This window comes from Musca vetustissima, unplaced genomic scaffold (assembly GCF_032173495.1).
Source record: "Musca vetustissima isolate MV318-11 ecotype Yass unplaced genomic scaffold, APGP_CSIRO_Mvet_v1 utg6087, whole genome shotgun sequence".
In the NCBI taxonomy this organism is placed as follows: domain Eukaryota; kingdom Metazoa; phylum Arthropoda; class Insecta; order Diptera; family Muscidae; genus Musca; species Musca vetustissima.
Window position 1 is genome coordinate 49,404 of NW_026886528.1, and position 18,789 is coordinate 68,192.

Consider the following 18,789-nt stretch of genomic DNA (forward strand, 5'->3'; position numbering starts at 1 on the left):
ATTAGGATTTTTATTTGTGGTGTTAGCCCACCTCTCCTCTTAAATATCCTTTGGTATTCGAAAAAGATTCCCTTAGTTTTTTGTAGAGTGAAGTTAATGTTACTAACAAAATTGAATTTTCTACTAAATAGTATCCCTAGATATTTCATATGATCGCTTGCAACTATTGGGTCATTGCCTACTCTAATATTTGGCAGGTGTTTTCTTAACCCAGGGTAGGTCGCCTTTGGTTTTCCATTTATCATTATGGACCGACATTTCTGTACATTTAAATTAAGCTTCCACTTTTGAAAGTACTCATTCAATGTTTCCAAATATTTGTTTAAGCGTCTGTCTAGGGTGTACCCAAAGCGCCCTTGCATAGCTATGAGAACATCGTCTTCATATGTTAATAACAAGCCCCCTTCAGGAGGGCCAGATGTTGTGCAACACCGGTCCTAGAAGTTAACCTTGCGGTACACCAGCTCGGACCGGACGTTGCACTGACATGCTATTACCAACTTTAACCCTAAACTCTCTATCCTTTAGGAAGGCTGCTATCATCCTACATATATGCCTGTCAAATCCAAAGGACTGCATTTTTTATGGTATCGCATTCTGCCAGACAGTATCAAAGGCCTTTTTAAAGTCTAAACGTATAGCGGTAGTACCCATTTTCTTGGAAAATCAGATCTGCGTAATATTTGTCGCAATCTTTTTCTTTCTTTTATAAATCTTATTATATGACTCGGTAAGACTCCCAATATGTGGCTTTTGTACTTGACCTTTGCCACACTTTCCTCAATGGCAACCGAATGACACTGGTTAAATTTTCAATTTCTTCCGAGCTAGCATTCCTATTTTTAGTTTTTCTCTTATATTTGTTCATATTTATTCTATCGTAATTATAATATAATTTTTCTGGTTCATTGCATATTTCTTCCGAACATATGTTTAATTGTACCCCCATATGATGTGATTCATAATCTAATGTTTTTAATAAATCATCAGTATTCCTGCCGATATAATGTAAAAATCAATGTATGAGCTTTCTACTGTGTTAAGTCTAGTAGGTTCTGCTGTAGGACATATGGTCATCACAGGGCAGGTGGATAACACTGTGCTACAAAATAACAAAAATTTTTTTTTCAGGGGTTCTAATGTACCAATTCTGTTTATTTGGAGTCTCTGGACCACGAAAATACCTTTGGTTTTTCTGGGTCACTTCGAAAATTTATTTTATAACGGTAAATATAGAGAAAAACGTGGTTTCGTGGATTTTCAATTTAAAACTCGAATAACTTATTTACTTTTTAACAGATTTATATTACCCATATTTCCTTTAGAGAATATGCATAGAATCAATACAAAAATGTGTATAAGTCATACATTTGTTAACCGATTTTTTTGATTTTTATCATTTTCGAAAGCTAATTTAATTTTCTTCCCCGTAATAGAATAAAACTTATATGACTTGATATCATAATTTCATATCATAAATATCATAAAAGAAAGGTAAATTTTGTCATTTTATATGTATTTTTTCACATTTCAACCGCTGTAACTCAGCCAATCCTCAACCGATTTACCAAGTATATATCTTGTTTGAAAGGAAAAATTGTACTCTTCGAAAGAAAAAAAAGAATAATATAAATCTGTTAAAAAGTAAATAAGTTATTCGAGTTTTAAATTGAAAATCCATGAAACCACGTTTTTCTCTATATTTACCGTTATAAAATAAATTTTCGAAGTGACCCAGAAAAACCAAAGGTATTTTCGTGGTCCAGGGACTCCAACTAAACATATTTGGTACATTAGAACCATTGAAAAATTTTCGTGTCGCACAGTGTAATTAATCCCACAATTGCCGGCCTCTTATATTACACCTAACTCCCTCCTATCCTGATACTTTGCATTTTGGTCATAACCTACGATTACATCGAAGGTTGCAGGAATATTTGCAATATCATGAAGGTCTGAGGGTCTAAATATACTTGATGATGCAGAAAACAAAGAGAAAATGTATAAAGGCGTACCATTTGCTCTATGTAACTTTATTCCACGTGACTCTATTTGCCCTGTGTTTATTATAATTTCTTCAAATTTATAACCTTTCTTAATGAGAATAGCTGTGCCACCCCCAGCTCGACCTACTCTACACCTTTTATGAAGCGCATATTCCTCAATGTCAAGTTTATGTTTTATACTTAATTTATGCTCTGCAAGTAGCATAATATATGGCTTATGTCTGTTTAAGAAATTTTTTAGATAGTGTCGTCTTTCAATTGACACTATTGAATTTACATTGAGGATATCAACATGGATATCCTTTAAGGTGCATCAAGAGAAGGCAGATTGCTTACATTGTGTCCTATATATCTCCCGATATTTTTCTTGAAAATTATCCAGCTCTTATAAGCTCTTAACGTTTTGCCAAACGTTGTTGAACATTCATTGGCTACTGATAATGTCTCACCAACCGTTATTTGTTTTTGCGGAGTGATATTTTTATCTAATTGTATATTACTCCTTACTGTATTTGCATAACATTGACTCAAACGAAATGCTTGTATTCTTTCCGATCTCATCTTAATCCTATTTTCTTTCTCCTGTCTTTGTTCCGTTTTCTTTTTCAGTCATTAGAACTAGTCATTGGTCCTGCCAAATTAGTGGTTTGGCAGGACCAATTATTACTTCGTTATTTTCTCTTTCCCTTTCATTTTTGGGTAGAATTAAACATTTTCCAGGACCATGCCTACCTGCACATTTAACACAGCCGTAAACCATGCCACAGTTTATTGATACATGCCCGTGCCCTTGACAGTTCCGGCATTATATCAAATCCTTTCCTTTATCCTTTTCCCATTCTATTATGCTGCCAAAGATTTTATCTACCTTATACAGTTTTTGTGTTTCAGTGTTTCTGGATAATTTAATTATCCAAGTATAACTTCCTATATTTCTAATATTTAATATTTCTACATTCTTTAGCTAATCTTTTTAAAATTACCGAATAATGTAATAATTCTTTTGGTGTGTGTGTGATATTTATAATTCCTCTCGCGCAGGAGATCAATAGTTGCTTCAAAATTATTAAGTCCACTGACCTTAACTAATAGTAAATTATGTCTAACTACTTTAATACCAAAGTTTTTTCTCCCAATCTTCATATTATGTCAGTCAATTCCTTGCTGCTGGTGTCATATACATTAATTGCCGGAAGTTTATTACCATCTCCGCTATTCTGGTTTTTTGCCTTGGCTGCTGATGTTTTTAGTTATGTTCTTACTGCTATTGTTGTTTTTGGTTTTGTTGATATTGTTGTTGTATAATGTTGTTGGTTTTGTTTCTACAGCTGCTGTTGTTGTTGCCATTGTTGTTGTATAATTACTTTCAGTCTGATTTGTTTGTTGTTGTTGTAAAATTGTTGTTTTTCCTGTCCTGTGATATCCCAGGCAGTATGGGCTTGTTGCTTGCCTGTACAGGAGCTCGGCTTGCCTCCAGTTCAAAATTTGATGTTAGTGTGATGGGTTATTTTCAATTTCCATAACCTCGCTGTTGTTACAAAATGTTGTTTGTTTATTGTTTCCATATGATGCAATTTGTTTTTGTAAGTCTGCTATAACTCGTTGTTAGCTGCTTTCTGCAGCTGCGACTGTAAATTGCCTGGCTGTGCCTTCCTGCAATTTTCTTAGTTGTTGAAGTTCTTGCTCCATTGCTAGAAATTTTGTTTCTAGCTTTTCACTAGATGGATACTCATCAGTGGGATTTCTCCTGTTTTTTTTTTTTTTTTTTGTATATATGCTGTGTTTTTTCGACATCATTAGTAGGTTCATTGCTACCTATGTCGGTAGCAGGCACCATATTGTTCGTTAATGCCATGCCACGGCAAACAAGATCACCGACGACACTTATATATATATTTTATTGGAACCACAATAACCAACAATTGTTTTTATCTCTATTTGAAACAAAATTTTATCGCTCTTATTTTGTGGTATTTTAGTCATTTCTTGCTTCTCACTTTATTTTATTTTTTTAACAGTTCACTGAGCACTGAAAAACACAGAATGATTTCAACTATTTTTCATTAACATTCGTAAAATGTCATTAGAAAATACATATTTTTCATTTATTTTTCTATTTAAATGGAAATAAATGGCATTTTCATACGTTTTTGGAGTATAATTTTTTTTTGCCAAAATAAAGGTGAAAATGCTTGTATTGGACAACCTTAAAAAATAGTTTTTAATATAAAAAATAATAAAAAAGTTGGACAACAACACGCGGTGTTCCCAAGCGGTCCCCCATCTATGTACTAACCGCGCCCGACGCTGCTTAATTTCGGTGATCGGACGAGAACCGATGTACTCAGCGTGGTATGGTCGTTGGCAAAGAAGTATAGTTTGTTTTGCTTCATATGCCTGTGTGTGATATTTAAAACAAAGTAGTTTGTATAGTGACACACACACAAACCAATAAACAAGCAATCGTTAATTAGTTTCGATTAAGCAAGAATATTCCTTTTATAATTAAATTCTGTTTTGTGATGTGATAGTGAAAATATTAAATAAAAGGTTCAAAGAGATAAAGAGAGAAGAAGATGACCCCAATTACTCAAAAATTAAAATAGGAGCTAATATAACATTGCTCCAAAAATCTTTAATTTCGTTAGAGGACACCAATAAGTCCTTAATTGCAGAACTAACTGCCCTTCGAAAGTTACAAGAAAAAACTTCCGGGCAACTGTCTGAACTTTTGTCAAGGGAAAAAAATTATAAAAGAGTAATTGTCGACCTTCAAAAGGAAAACCAGAAATTGGTTTCAGCCGCCAATAGAAACTTTTTAATGGCGTCAAAATCTTTGACAGAAAATCCTGTGAATAATACTTGTATACAGCCGGTACAAAAGATAAGCAAAATGCCAGTGCTTATGGAAAACCCGGTGAACAGTCCGAATCCGCTTCAGGCAGGCAAGACGCCTGGGGATAGGAAAATACTGAAACCAAAATCTACAACACCAGCAAGAAACGCAAATTCGCAACAAATACAGCCAATAACATCAGCTGTAAGCACACAGCCAAGAGAAAATATAAACGACGATGAAATGGATACAGGAGAATGGATTGATGTACGCCGCAAGCCACAAAAGAGAAAAGCCACAGTAGCATCAACACCAACATGCAACAACAATAAGTAATCCACAACAGCCAGCCCCATGCAATTTCATGCAAATGTTTGATGCAGATTGCATTAGGCTTTTCGATAAAGATTTTTTTACCTGCCTGACTCAAATAGGAACGAATGTAGAAGCGTATAAACAATTAACTACTGATGCTGAAAAGACGCAGGCTTTATATCAGCTGTTCACCTGTCTCAAATTAAATGGCCAATTTAAAGATAATTTTATCAACTTAAATTCGATTGTGTCTCAGCATAGAAGGCATTATCTTAACCTATTCACACAACAACACAAGCCGAACATACTGTTATTGGCAGAACACGGACTTTCAACAAGATATACTCTCAATTTGGATTCTTATACTATATAGGCAAGATAGACTCAATGGACCTAGGGGGGAAACAGCCGTCTGTCTGAAAAATACCATTACAAAAGACTAGCCATAAACTTAATTAATATTGAAGGTACAGCTGTAAAAATTAAAAATCTTAGGGGTCGGGACAAGCTTCAAAATCATCTGCTTCCAATAGATAGTAATGTAGGTATGGAAGATATAGACCATTCAATTGATTGTATGACAACTGTTTTTAATATAGCAATAAATTCTGCCATGACCAGTTTCATTCCCTCGGGCAACAGCTTAATAAAACTACCACCGGACATCATTCATTTGATAGCCCAAAAAAGACAGCAAGAAGAAGACTATACAGAATTCTTTACCCTCAAGAGGCAATTACTCTTAGTTCGGTAATCCAGAATGTGGACAATTTAATCAAACAAAAATATCAATTTTTGAAGAAAATAATTTAGTTAAAAAATTTGAATCCATAATACCTGGCAAAGATATATTTCGTCAAGTTAAGGGACTTAAATATCCCATCTTAATGAATCAGGCAACAGTGTAGTAACTGAAATCGAAAAACAAAACTGATTTATTTGCAAAAACATTTGCTAGTATTCCATTTACAAATACACAAATAATTGCCAATGCATATAGGGCCACTTACTAGACCTTAGTTCAGTTCGGTAGAGACTTTTTAGCCAATGGTGGGGCATTGAACCCTTCAATGAGAATGCCTGGTGAAATCGGCAAAATTTTTAAGGGCAACGAACAACAAAAAAAATCTGGTGATGATAAAATCCCAAATTTTATATTAGGAAAAACAGGCCATAGAACATGGTCATTTTTAGCAGTAATTTTCAACCACTGCCTTAATATAGGATACTTAAGCCTGGGAAGGACCCTACTGATCCAGGTGGGTACAGACCCATTTCACTACTCTCCTGTATAGGAAAGTTGTATGAAGTCTTAATATTAGATAGACTCAATGAACACATTGAGGATAATGCGGTACTAAACAACAGTCAATTTGGCTTTAGAAAGTGCCATTCAACTACACATGCTTTATTAGCATTACATGACACAATTTCTAGGGGGTTTAACAATAGAAGTGCTACAATTGGTGTTAGTTTGGACTTCCAGAAAGCATTTGATACCGTACCCAGTAAAGGTATCATCGAAAAAAATTTTAGTCCGTTTTTAACAAAACTGATAAATAATTGTTTGCAAAATAGAACATTCTATGTGGAATTTGGAATTTGAAGAACTTCAGGAAGTCTGTGCTGGTGTACCGCAAGGTTCGGTACTCGGGCCCGTACTATATAATATTTATCTGGCTGACATACCACAACCTCCAGATAATATAAAATTACTTATATATGCAGATGACATATTTGTCACTTCTACTCATGCAAGAGCTAGAATAGCCAACACTAGGCTATGTATATACCTTTCAACCTTAAAATAATATTTTGACAAATGGGGGTTAAAACTAAATACTGAAAAATGTCAAACGATTATATTTAAGGGAAAGGGGTTGAACATTTATGCTAACGCAAAAAAGTATATCACAAAAGTGGAAATTGGTGGTGTCAAACACACACACTTAAATATATATATATATATATCATTTATGAGTGACAGTTTCGACAAATTATCATTCATGGCTTTTTTCAAACCGACATTCGAATTTATAAATTGTGCTAATAAGACACCGTAAAAACGAAATATATTAATAAAAATGGATGGCAAAAAATTGGGTGTGCATTTTTAATAATTGCTTTGTAATATGGCGAAAATAATGTTATTAAAAGAACGAAATTGGTGAAGATATGGATAGCCTCACGAAAACAACATTCACATGTGAATATTTTAAAAGAAATTCGAGACTCTGAGCCCATGGACTTTAAAAACTATTTCAGAATGTCCAGATGTTTCAGACTGCTTTATTTTTTGAGTTCACTTCTTTCTGTGGGATGAATGTATTGAATGTATTTATTTTGTTTTTCATGTCGTCCACAGTACAATGTATTTTATAATTTTTCATTATATGTAGCATCTCTCCATACGATTTAATTTTAATGTCGAAATTTATTTGTCCGACTGCCGTTTTTTATGTTCACATTATCGAACCAACAAACATCCAACATCTGACTTTCACGCAACCACAAAATTTTTTGTGGTTGTCTGATGACTGAGAGAAATTAACGGACACACTGGCAAGCAGACCGATATTTCAGCAAGAGTGCCATTCAAAAATGATAGTGTGTACACCGCATAAGACATGTCGATCTCCTAATCAAAAAAGGTAGAGCTGCATACCACTCTTACCAATGGGTACTTAATGCTAATAAAAAACTTAGGAAAAAAGTTAAACTTATTTTATATAAGCAACTTATTCGACCCACAATGAGCTACACATTTCCGGTTTGGTCACTGATATCATCACATCAAATGGATCGCATCAGAATGTTTGAAAGGAAAGTATTGGCGCACTGCTTAGGGCTTGGTAGGCGTCTTACAGAACAAGGGTATTATAAAAGCCCCTCAATTATAAAAATCTACAAAGAAAGTAGAGTGGAAAGGTTTGACAAATTTGCTATGCGAACAGCCATCGATTGCTTAAACCGATTTAGCATGCATGATAACCACATGGTAAAAAAATTAATAATAAATGACAACGAATATAATAAATTAAAAGACATAAATATATTCATGCCCGCTATGAGTATTTTAAATTTAAATAACAGTGGAGAAATTTTTGACTCCACAGGTAAATTAGTACTGTATCATAGAAGATACAGAACATAAAATTTTCACAATTTAGTATACAGAACTGACCAATAAATGTGGCAATGTTTACATAATCATTGTAAATATTATTATTATTTTATTTAGTTTTAGTATTAGTCATTTTTAGTTATATGTAAAAGTTAAACTTGTGTTTTTTTACCAATTTCCACAAGAAACTCAATATTTATACAGTTAAAAGAAAGAATGGACTGGCCTTGCACAAAATTAAAAAAAAATACCATAACCGATGTAATTCTAGATAAGCATTTTATACGTTAGAAATAATAAATACAGAAATAGACTTAAGAAATTTGTAAACAAATGAAATTTTGCAAATATATACATATATAGTGAACATACACACAAACCAATAAACACGCAATCGTTTGTTAGTTTCGATTAAGCAAACTAAGAATATTCCTCTTATAATTAAAGGAAACATGTAAAAAAATATTTTGAACTATTTTTCATTAACTTGCGTAAAATGTCATTAGAAAATACATATTTTTCGTTTATTTTTGAAATTAAAAGAAAATAACTGGCGTTTTCATACGTTTTTGGAGTATAATTTTTTGCCAAAATAAAATGCTTGTATTTTCTTCATTTTTGAAGTAAAACTTTAGCAAATGTATTGGACAACCTTAAAAAAATATTTTTTTAATACAAAAAATAATAAAAAAAAGTTGGACAATGCCAACAACACGCGGTGTTCCCAAGCGGTCCCCCATCTAAGTACTAACCGCGCCCGACGCTGCTTAATTTCGGTGATCGGACGAGAACAGATGAACTCAGCGTGGTATGGTCGTTGGCAAAGAAGCATAGTTTGTTTTGCTTCATATGCCTGTTTGTTTGTGCTATCGTTTGTTAGTTTCGATTAAGCAAGAATATTCCTTTTATAATTAAAGTAAACTTAAAAAAATTAACTATTTTTCATTAATTTGCGTAAAATGTTATTAGAAAATACATACTTTTCATTTATTTTTCAAATAAAATGAAAATAAATGGCATTTCCATAGGTTTTTTGAGTATAAAATTTTGCAAAATAAACGTGGAAATGCTTGTATTTTCTTCATTTTTGAAGTAAAACTTAAACAAATGTATTGGACAACCTTAAAAAAATATTTTTTAATATAAAAAATAATAAAAAAGTTGGACGATGCCAACAACACGCGGTGTTCCCAAGCGGTCCCCCATCTATGTACTAACCGCGCCCGACGCTGCTTAATTTCGGTGATCGGACGAGAACCGATGTACTCAGCGTGGTATGGTCGTTGGCAAAGAAGCATAGTTTGTTTTGCTTCATATGCATGGTTGTGAGCAGTGCTGCCAGTTAAATTTCATGAAAAATCGTCAATTTTTCAGAAAAAATCGGCATAATCGGCATTTGTATTTTTAAAAATCGGCAAAAAATCGGAAGCATATAATTTATAAGTAAATTCATATTTTTTTGGTTTATAACAAATCAATATTGTTTATTACATTAAAAAAAAAGATAACAAATTCAATTCTGTATAAAAAAATAACATAAAAGATTCATTTTTCTACAAAAAATGTAGATTTTTCTAAAATGTAGTAATTATTCTGTACACTAGTGAGATCTTTCAGATCATAAAAATAACTTACAAACTAGTACATATTTTTATTGCACAATTTTAGTAATTCATTATCAATTTTGAAATTAAAACAATATGAATTATTTAGTTTGAGGTAATATTTAGAATGAATCATTCTCAAGTGAGCTTCTAATTTTAGTTTTGTTAAGGTTTACCTGACTAAAAATTCGTTCCACATTTGCTGTGCAGTGTGGAAGAACCATAATTCTTTGTACAAATTTAGACAAAACTGGAAAAGCTAATTTGGAGTCCCCACATTTAATTTCGGAAATTTTTTTCCAAAAACTTTTTTAATTATATTCTGCATTTTCAAAAATTTCTTCAAAATTCAAAACTCGGAGTCTAAAGATTTGCCTTATTCGATGTAAAATATAAACTAGACAGAGAACAATGCTGACAAAAAATGCTGATATATAAGCCATTGAAAACGGCTGCGGCGAGTCGCCGATAGTTATAATGATTTAAAGCTGCCAATTTTATATGTTTGTATAGTAACGCCGTATTAAATTAAAAAGTTAGACAATTTGTGTCGATTGTTGAAATATCGGCAATTCTGAGGCAAAAATCGGAAAATCGGCATTTTCCATTTTTAGAGTGAAAAATCGTCAAAATGCCGATAAATCGGCAAATATGGCAGCCCTGGTTGTGAGTGCTATTTAAAACAAAGTCGTTTGTATAGTAAACGCACACAAATCAATAAGCAAGCAATCGTTTGTTAGTTTCGATTAAGCAAGAGTATTCCTTTTATAATTAAAGGAAACCTGAATAAAATATTTTTAACTATTTTTCATTAACTTTCGTAAAATGTCATTAGAAAATACATATTTTTCATTTATTTTTCAAAATAAATGACATTTTCATACGTTTTTCGAGTATAATTTTTTGCCAAAATAAAGGTGAAAATGCTTGTATTTTCTTCATTTTTGAAGTAGAGTTAAGTGAAAGCTCAAAGTGAAAACAACAAGCTCTAGCAGTGAAGTGAAGTAAAAATAAAAAAGTAAATAAATTGAAAAGTTAAAAATAAAGTGAAATAGAAATATTTACTTTTGAGAGATAAACATTTTCAGCCTTATTCTGGATATTCATTGGGAGTTATCTTGCATGTAAAAAAATTTTCGCTTTCACATTCTCGCCTTATTCTGAATGAATAGGGAGAAGCAAAAAATGCGATATGCGGATTCGAGTTTTGGAAAATGGTGGTTGAAAAAAAGATTCGTGTTGCCATATTGTAATTTAAGTTGCAATGTGTGTTGCCCCATTGTAATTTAATTGTGTAATATTTTTCAATATTTTATTTGTTGATTTTTTTATTAAAAATGTTTACTTTTTATTGTTATAACGATACTGATGTGAAATATCAATAATCCGCTGTATAAATGCTTTGTAATTAAAAGAAAATAAATTAAAGTTTGAAAATATGGCAACCTACAATATGGCATGTGAAACAGCTGTTTATTGTTTTGATGCAATTTGGTGCAACAACTACAATAGATTACAAAGAAAAGAACATTTTTTATGATGGCAAAAACACAACGAATAATGGGAAGAAATCGGCGATTGAATTAATTAATTCACAGTTTTGTATTTTCATTGTGTGCCTTTCTACTTAATTTCGATATTTTATTTCCCCAAATTCTTAAAGTGGCCAGTTATGTTATGATTTGCTCCTACTCCTTTATTTCTTTCTTCAAATGATGCACACGACAATTTTGATAAAAAAAATATTTTTTTAGCTTTATTTTTGTTCTTTCATAATTTTTATTTAAATTTTGGTTTCTACATAATTTGGTTTTTCCATAATTTTTAAAATTTTTTTCTTGAGAGACAGATCCTCACCCAAATGTCTGCATTTCGCCTCCATAATGCATCAAACTCGACTTAAATATTTCTTTATTACCTTTAAATCGTCATAAAATAAGTATTGTGTAAATATATAAATATTTATTACTTATGTTTTTGTAGTCAGCTCCCCTTGAATTTATTTTCGCACAAAATTTCATCTCATTCTCCTACTCCCTGTAATCCAGAATACCTAATTTTTTCCCAAAGCGGATTTTTTCGCTTTCGAACCTCATTCAGAATAAGGCGAAAAAATTTACAGGAAAATGTTGTACAGAATAAGTCGAAGGGGAAGAGCGAGTAAATTCACGAGGAATTGACATCCAGAATAATGCTGTATATTTCTTGTAGCTTTATTTTTGTTCTTTCATAATTTTTATTTATGTTTTTCACTGTTAAGCGGCTCATCAGGCAAATTTGGTTTTTCCATAATTTTTAAAATTTTTTTCTTGAGAGACAGAGACAGATCCTCACCCAAAATGTCTGTATTTCGCCTGTGATATGCATCAAACTCGACTTAAATATTCCTTATTACCTTCATATATCCCTTGGCAATATTTAGTTCAGCATGCATCGTTATCAATAAGATTTCAATGGCTTTTTTGTTGTTGTTTTTCAGATAAAAATTTTCTTACTATCATTTATAATATTCTAAATCGTCATAGAATAAGTATTGTGTAAATATTTTTCATAAAAATATTTCTTACTTATGTTTTTGTAGTCAGCTCCCTTTGAATTTATTAGCGAAAAATTTCGCACAAAATTTAATCTCATTCTCCTACTCCCTGTAATCCAGAATACCTAATTTTTCCCCAATGCGGATTTTTCCGCTTTTGAACTTCATTCAGAATAAGGCGAAAGCGAGAATGCGAAAAAATTCACAAGAAAATGTTGTTCGGAATAAGTCGAAGGGGAAGAGCGAGTAAATTCACGTGGTTGACATCCAAAATAAGGCTGTTTGTTACAAACAAAATAACAAGTGAAATAAGTGAACATTGGAAAGTGTCTTGTCACAGCTTTAATGCTGATGACGTAGAGACAACCCAATCAATATATGAAAACATACCTAATGTAACAAGTGCCTTGAATAACAATAATAACTCAAATATGTCAAATGTGAATCTAAATGACGAAAATACGACCTATATTGAAGTAAGGCGTAAAAGAAAGAAAAAAATAATAACAACAATATCACAATGAACAGTGAAAAAAGGAATTCTACTGATGACGAAGACAATTATAAAGAACTGTGTAAAATGCTAAAAAAAGAACTTGAAAAATCAAATGAGAAAATAAAACAATTGGAAAAAGCTCTTGAAAAATAATGAACAAAAGCGAAAATATAAGCGTTGACTTATATATACCTAATGACTGGTTAAAAAACAAAAATGCAAGTAATAATAAAGATTGGGCCACAGAGGCAGCCGAAGACCTCTCGATGGCATATGAATGTGAGGATGGAAAAGATACCACAACGTGGTTGAAAGCCACATTACCCAAAAGGAAGTGGAGCCAAAAAACAATGGGGAAGAAGTTACACCACAGGATAACAACGTCGGAAGCGCTACAAAAGGTAAGGCCAGCCTACCCTTAATTAAAATATATAACATCAATGTGAAAAATTTTACTCAAAAATTAAAAGAATTGTTAGGTCGCAGTCTGTTTTCCATAAAAACGATAAATAAAAACCTTATACATCTTAAACTAAAAAAGTAAGAGACTATTTAGAATTCCAAAAAAAAAATAATGATGTGACAATAGAAAGATATAAAAATAAGGCTTAGAGCAGTGCAGAAATTGCCAAAGATTAGGCCACATCACTACAAACTGTAGACCCAAATACCAGTATGTCAAATGTAGTGAATCACACGGACCAAACAATTGCCCTATACCACCAAAAGAGCTAAATACAGAAGAAAACATAATAACTGACCCAGAAACTTGTAAAATTATTAAAACAATAGGTAAGCCTGTTAAATGTTTTAATTGTGGTACAATAGGGCATGTAGCTAGCTACAAAAAATGCCCCAAAGGCCTTGAAATCCCCGAAAAAATGGCACAAAAGAAACTAAATACATCAAAATTTACAAATAATACGAATCCCAAAAATTTTAACAGCTTCAAAAATTGAGGCAGGTACCTCATTTTCTAGCATTATTAGAAAAAAACCTTGTTTCCACCGGAACACAAAATCAAAAAAATTATGAAGTTGGGCAAACATCCCAACAGTTGGACAAACATCCCAACTATGGGAGCTTTTGATACCGATTGTCAAAAATTTCTAGGTAAGAATTTTCTTACCTGCATGCAAAAAATTTGAGATTTTGCTATAAATTATAAACAAATCAAATCAGATGAGGACAAAACTGAAGCCCTTTTTGGTCTATTTTTAAGCTTAAAATTAAATGATTAACCTAAAAGTAATTTTTATTAACATAAATTCGCTTATATCTAGGCAGAAAAGGCACTATTTTAAAATATTTCTTAAAGAACATAAATATTTTCTTGTACATTAGAACATAACCTACTGAGGATTTATTTGACATATATTGATTTAGTGGAAATCCGGTTAAGTGTAAACGTACTGTTATATTGATAGTGGAACATAAACTAAACGAATATCATAAACTAAATTTTAAAGGCTACACAATTTATAGACAGTACCGAAAAGGAAGGCTAGGTGGTGGTACGGCGATTTTTATCAAAAAAATTTTAAAGTGAGCGCGTTGATGCAAATACGGGCAACATCGAAAAAACTATTGTTAAACTGAGTAATATTAATGGGGAAACAATATTTTTAGCATCCTTGTATAACAGGCCACAGGAGATAATAGCTAAAACGGATCTGGACAAAATTGCTGATATTTTTGGCCCAAATGAGGTAATAATTGAAGCCGAACTCAATGCCAAGCACACTCATTGGGGTGGTGATCAATTAAATCAAAATGGTAGAATTTTATATGACTGGTTACTGTCGACACCATATAATAACATACTATAAACAAATGGCCCAAATTGAAAAACAGCCTCCTCTGAGTCATACATAGATATTTTCATGGTATCAAACGGAATAAATTTATCAGATCCCAGAAAGGCTGTGGTTGGCTTGGACACTATAGATGGAAATTCTGACCATAGAGCAGTGACACTTTCAGTCTCATTAAATAATAATATCAATATGGACCAACCAAAAAAAATATTTAATTTCAAAACCATGAAAATTCGAGCATTTAATAATGCGCTTGAAAGAACCCTAGGTGACAGTATACTTCCAAAAAATCGAAATGTTTCTATTGAAGAAATAGATAAGTCTATCGATGGCCTAACTATGGCATTCCACAATGCAATGAACAACCATATTCATAAACACACTCCCAAAAAGCTTCTTACCAGACTTGCCAGAAAAGCATTTAGTGGAAGTAATTTGCTTTCATCTGAAACCCCATACATTAAAATAATAAAACCAAATGAAATAGGATCAGTTATGCGAAAACTTAACAATAAAAAAGCGCTGGAATAGATTTTATTCCCAATTACGTTCTCAAAAGAACAAATTTAATCACATGGGAATACCTTTCCCTCATTTTTAATCATTGCATTAATATTGGATATTTTCCAAAAAAATGGAAAAAATCTACTATTGTTCCAATTATTAAACCTGGAAAAGATCCCACTAACCCAAATAGCTATAGACCTATTTCCTTGTTAAGTTCCTTTGGAAAATTATTTGAAATTTTTATCTTAAAAAATATTAACCTGCATATTGATGATAACAATACATTGAAAAATGTTCAATATGGGTTCAAAAAGTATACATCTACCACACATGCCCTTATGGCATTTACAGATAAAATAAAAAAACGGATTAAACAAGAGAAAATCAACCATTGCTGTAAGTCTTGACTTCAGCAAAGCGTTTGATTCCGTCTGACAAGAAGGAATCACTTATAAAATGGACAGAAAGTATGGGTTCAATCATGGGCTAATAAGAATAATAAAAAATTACCTTAATGATAGATACTGACATGTGGCAATAGACGAATTTAATTCATCAATTGAAATCTGGAGTACCACAGAGATCTGTCCTGGGGCCAGTATTATATAATCTGTTTCTAGCAGATATACCGGAACCCATGGATGGTGAACTAATATCGATATTTGCAGATGATATTATTATTTCATATACGCATCATCGGGCTGAAACAGCCGAAAAGAAAGCAACTAAATATTTAAAAACATTAATCGACTATTTCAATGAATGGGGGTTATACAAAACCCCGATATTATAAAATATCTTGGAGTAGTTTTGCAATCTGACATGCAATTTACACGTCATATCGACTATATTTTACAAAAAGGAAAGGCAGTATATGCTAAACTGCGAAATATTATTGGAAAAAAGGGGGCCTTACAAAAATGTAAAATTATTAATCTATAAACAATTAGTCCGTCCGACTTTATCATATGCGTTCCCTATCTGGTTCTCCATATCATCGCACCAGGTGAAAAGAATCGGATTTATTTAGAGAAAAATGCTTAAACAATGTCTAGGTCTTAAATCTTATATTAATGAAAATGGTCGTCCAACAAACCATACATGTATACTCTACGAAGATTGTGAAATCTCGAGAATAGACAAATTCATGGTAATCACTGCACTGCCTTTTCTAGAAAATGGCACCAGCCACAATAATCCCATCATATCTAATTTGAATGTTTCTGAAGACGAACTCACTAATATATTAGAACACAACGGTTATTTAACACCAATGTGTCTCCTTTCACTACATAAAAAAATCTACTTTTTACTGACGAAAACAAGTTAATGTTCTATCACATGCGATATAAAACATTTGACTTTGTAAACACAGTCTATATTACAGAGCAATAACCCAGTTGTTCAATAAATAGCAATTGTCTACTTATGTATAGTTATATAACTAGTTACTATGTTATCTAGTTACTTTATACCCAAAAATGGAACACAAAATATACTATTGACTTCATTTGTTGATTGAAAACGTTTTCTATTTCTGTAGTTACTGGTAATGCGAAAAGTAATGAATCGAAAAAAAGAAAAACAGAAAAAACAATTGTCATTTTGTTCAGACTTTATAATTTTTTTGAATTGTGAAAGCAAATGTTTAATAAAAATGTGTTTTATACAAAAATATAAGCAATCAATATTCACGATGTTGAAGATGAAGTGCCATTTAAATAAAAATTTCAAGAATCTCAAATTCATATGTTGAATCTAAGGTAAGTTCTGGTTTTGCGACACAATAAATACATACGCAATTTTTTTCAACAAAATTATTCTACAGATTTTCAATAGATGTCAATTCAGAAGCATCCAACATATTGGGGGAACAAATAAAAGTTTGAAATACATAGGTAAATATTCTCCAAAAGCTTATTCTTAAGAGACCCATATCTTTAGTTTTATTTTGTAATTTTCTATTTCAGATGCTTCAATATTTCGTAGAGGACAGATTCGAAAAACAGTCGAGAGACAAAAGAAATCGCAAAATGGCGGTGTGAAAAATCAGAATGGCAAAATTTTGAAATAAATAAAAAATATGTATTCAAAATATCTTTTATATTTTCAATTTTCCAAACTGTTATAATAGCTACTTTGCTATATATTTGTAACTAGGAATAATACTTAAGAATAGTATCTACCCAAATGACTGGTTACTGGTAAGGCAGGCAGGGGACAATTGACTTCCCCAATGACATACCCATGTTAAATTCACCAGTCTAGGGTATGAAGTGATAACTAGTGGTAGTTACAGGTAACTAGTAAAATAACCAGTTCATAACCAGTTACTCGAACTACTGGGAAATGAAAATAAATTAATTATGTATATGTATGTGTGTATGTATATATATGTATGTACATATATATATATATATACGTATGTATATGTGCGTATGAATGTGAGTATATATGTATTTGTGTGTCCATATATATATCTAAAATAAAATGAATTATTGTACATTTATAAATAAACCAAAAATTGATATGAATTACTATTAATTTTACTTTGTTTTCTATTGTTTTTGTTATATTAGTTTGTAAGGGGCAAAGCCCACTAGTTTTAAGTAGTTTTAAGCAAAAATATATGCCTCATTTTTTCATCCCTTTTTCCGAGGATTTAATAAAAATAAACTTTCAAATTAATTTAAAAAAAAAAAACCTAATGGTTGGCTGGCCGTGCCATATTACTAAATAATATGAATATCTCTAGAAAACATTTATTGTGTAAGAGTAATTTTATGTTAAGATTAATATTATATAACATTTATTGTAAAACTAATTTGGGAAAATAAAACTTAAACTGAAACTTCATTTTTGAAGTAAAAGCTAAACAAATGTATTGGACAACCTTAAAAAAATATTTTTCAATATTAAAAATAGTAAAAAAGTTGGACGATGCCAACAACACGCGGTGTTCCCAAGCGGTCCCCCATCTAAGTACTAACCGCGCCCGACGCTGCTTAATTTCGGTGATCGGACGAGAACCGATGTACTCAGCGTGGTATGGTCGTTGGCAAAGAAGCATAGTTTGTTTTGCTTCATATGCCTCTTTGTGAGTGATATTTAAAACAAAGTCGTTTGTATAGTGAACACACACACAAACCAATAAGCAAACAAACGTTTGTTAGTTTTGATTAAGCAAAATAAGAATATTCCTTTTATAATTGTGCCCATGATTTTGAAAGTAGTATAAGTCAAAAATTTTAAAAATCTACTTTATTAGCTTTTACTTGTCAAATCATAATAAAATAATATAATCTGAAGAAAGTAGTAGCATATTTTTTAGTTGTTAACTGAAATACAGATGTTGTTGGTTTTGATAGCGGTATAAGTCAGTGTGTTCACAAAGTAATTTTGTTATGCCTTCAGATAGTGGTTCAGATGGGATGAACTAAAACTTTTTATGTAAAAACCTACTATTTAAAGTTAATTGTAGACGTTTTACGGCGAATAAATGGAAGTAATGCTCCCAGTAATGAAGACGAAAAGTTGCATCTTATGGA

At 31.8% G+C, this 18,789-nt stretch overlaps 2 non-coding genes and 2 pseudogenes across 2 annotated transcripts; all 4 read right to left on the reverse strand.

The window, feature by feature from the left end:
- Positions 1 to 4,253: 4,253 nt before the first annotated feature.
- Positions 4,254 to 4,372, reverse strand: LOC133333999 (5S ribosomal RNA; annotated as a pseudogene).
- A 4,612-nt stretch (positions 4,373 to 8,984) lies between these two features.
- On the reverse strand, positions 8,985 to 9,103 carry LOC133333995 (5S ribosomal RNA; annotated as a pseudogene).
- A 347-nt stretch (positions 9,104 to 9,450) lies between these two features.
- LOC133333998 (5S ribosomal RNA) lies at positions 9,451 to 9,569 on the reverse strand. Its single transcript, XR_009754476.1, has one exon. It is a non-coding gene; the product is annotated as a 5S ribosomal RNA (ribosomal RNA).
- Positions 9,570 to 18,182: 8,613 nt separating this feature from the next.
- On the reverse strand, positions 18,183 to 18,301 carry LOC133333994 (5S ribosomal RNA). Its single transcript, XR_009754474.1, has one exon. It is a non-coding gene; the product is annotated as a 5S ribosomal RNA (ribosomal RNA).
- Positions 18,302 to 18,789: the final 488 nt, after the last annotated feature.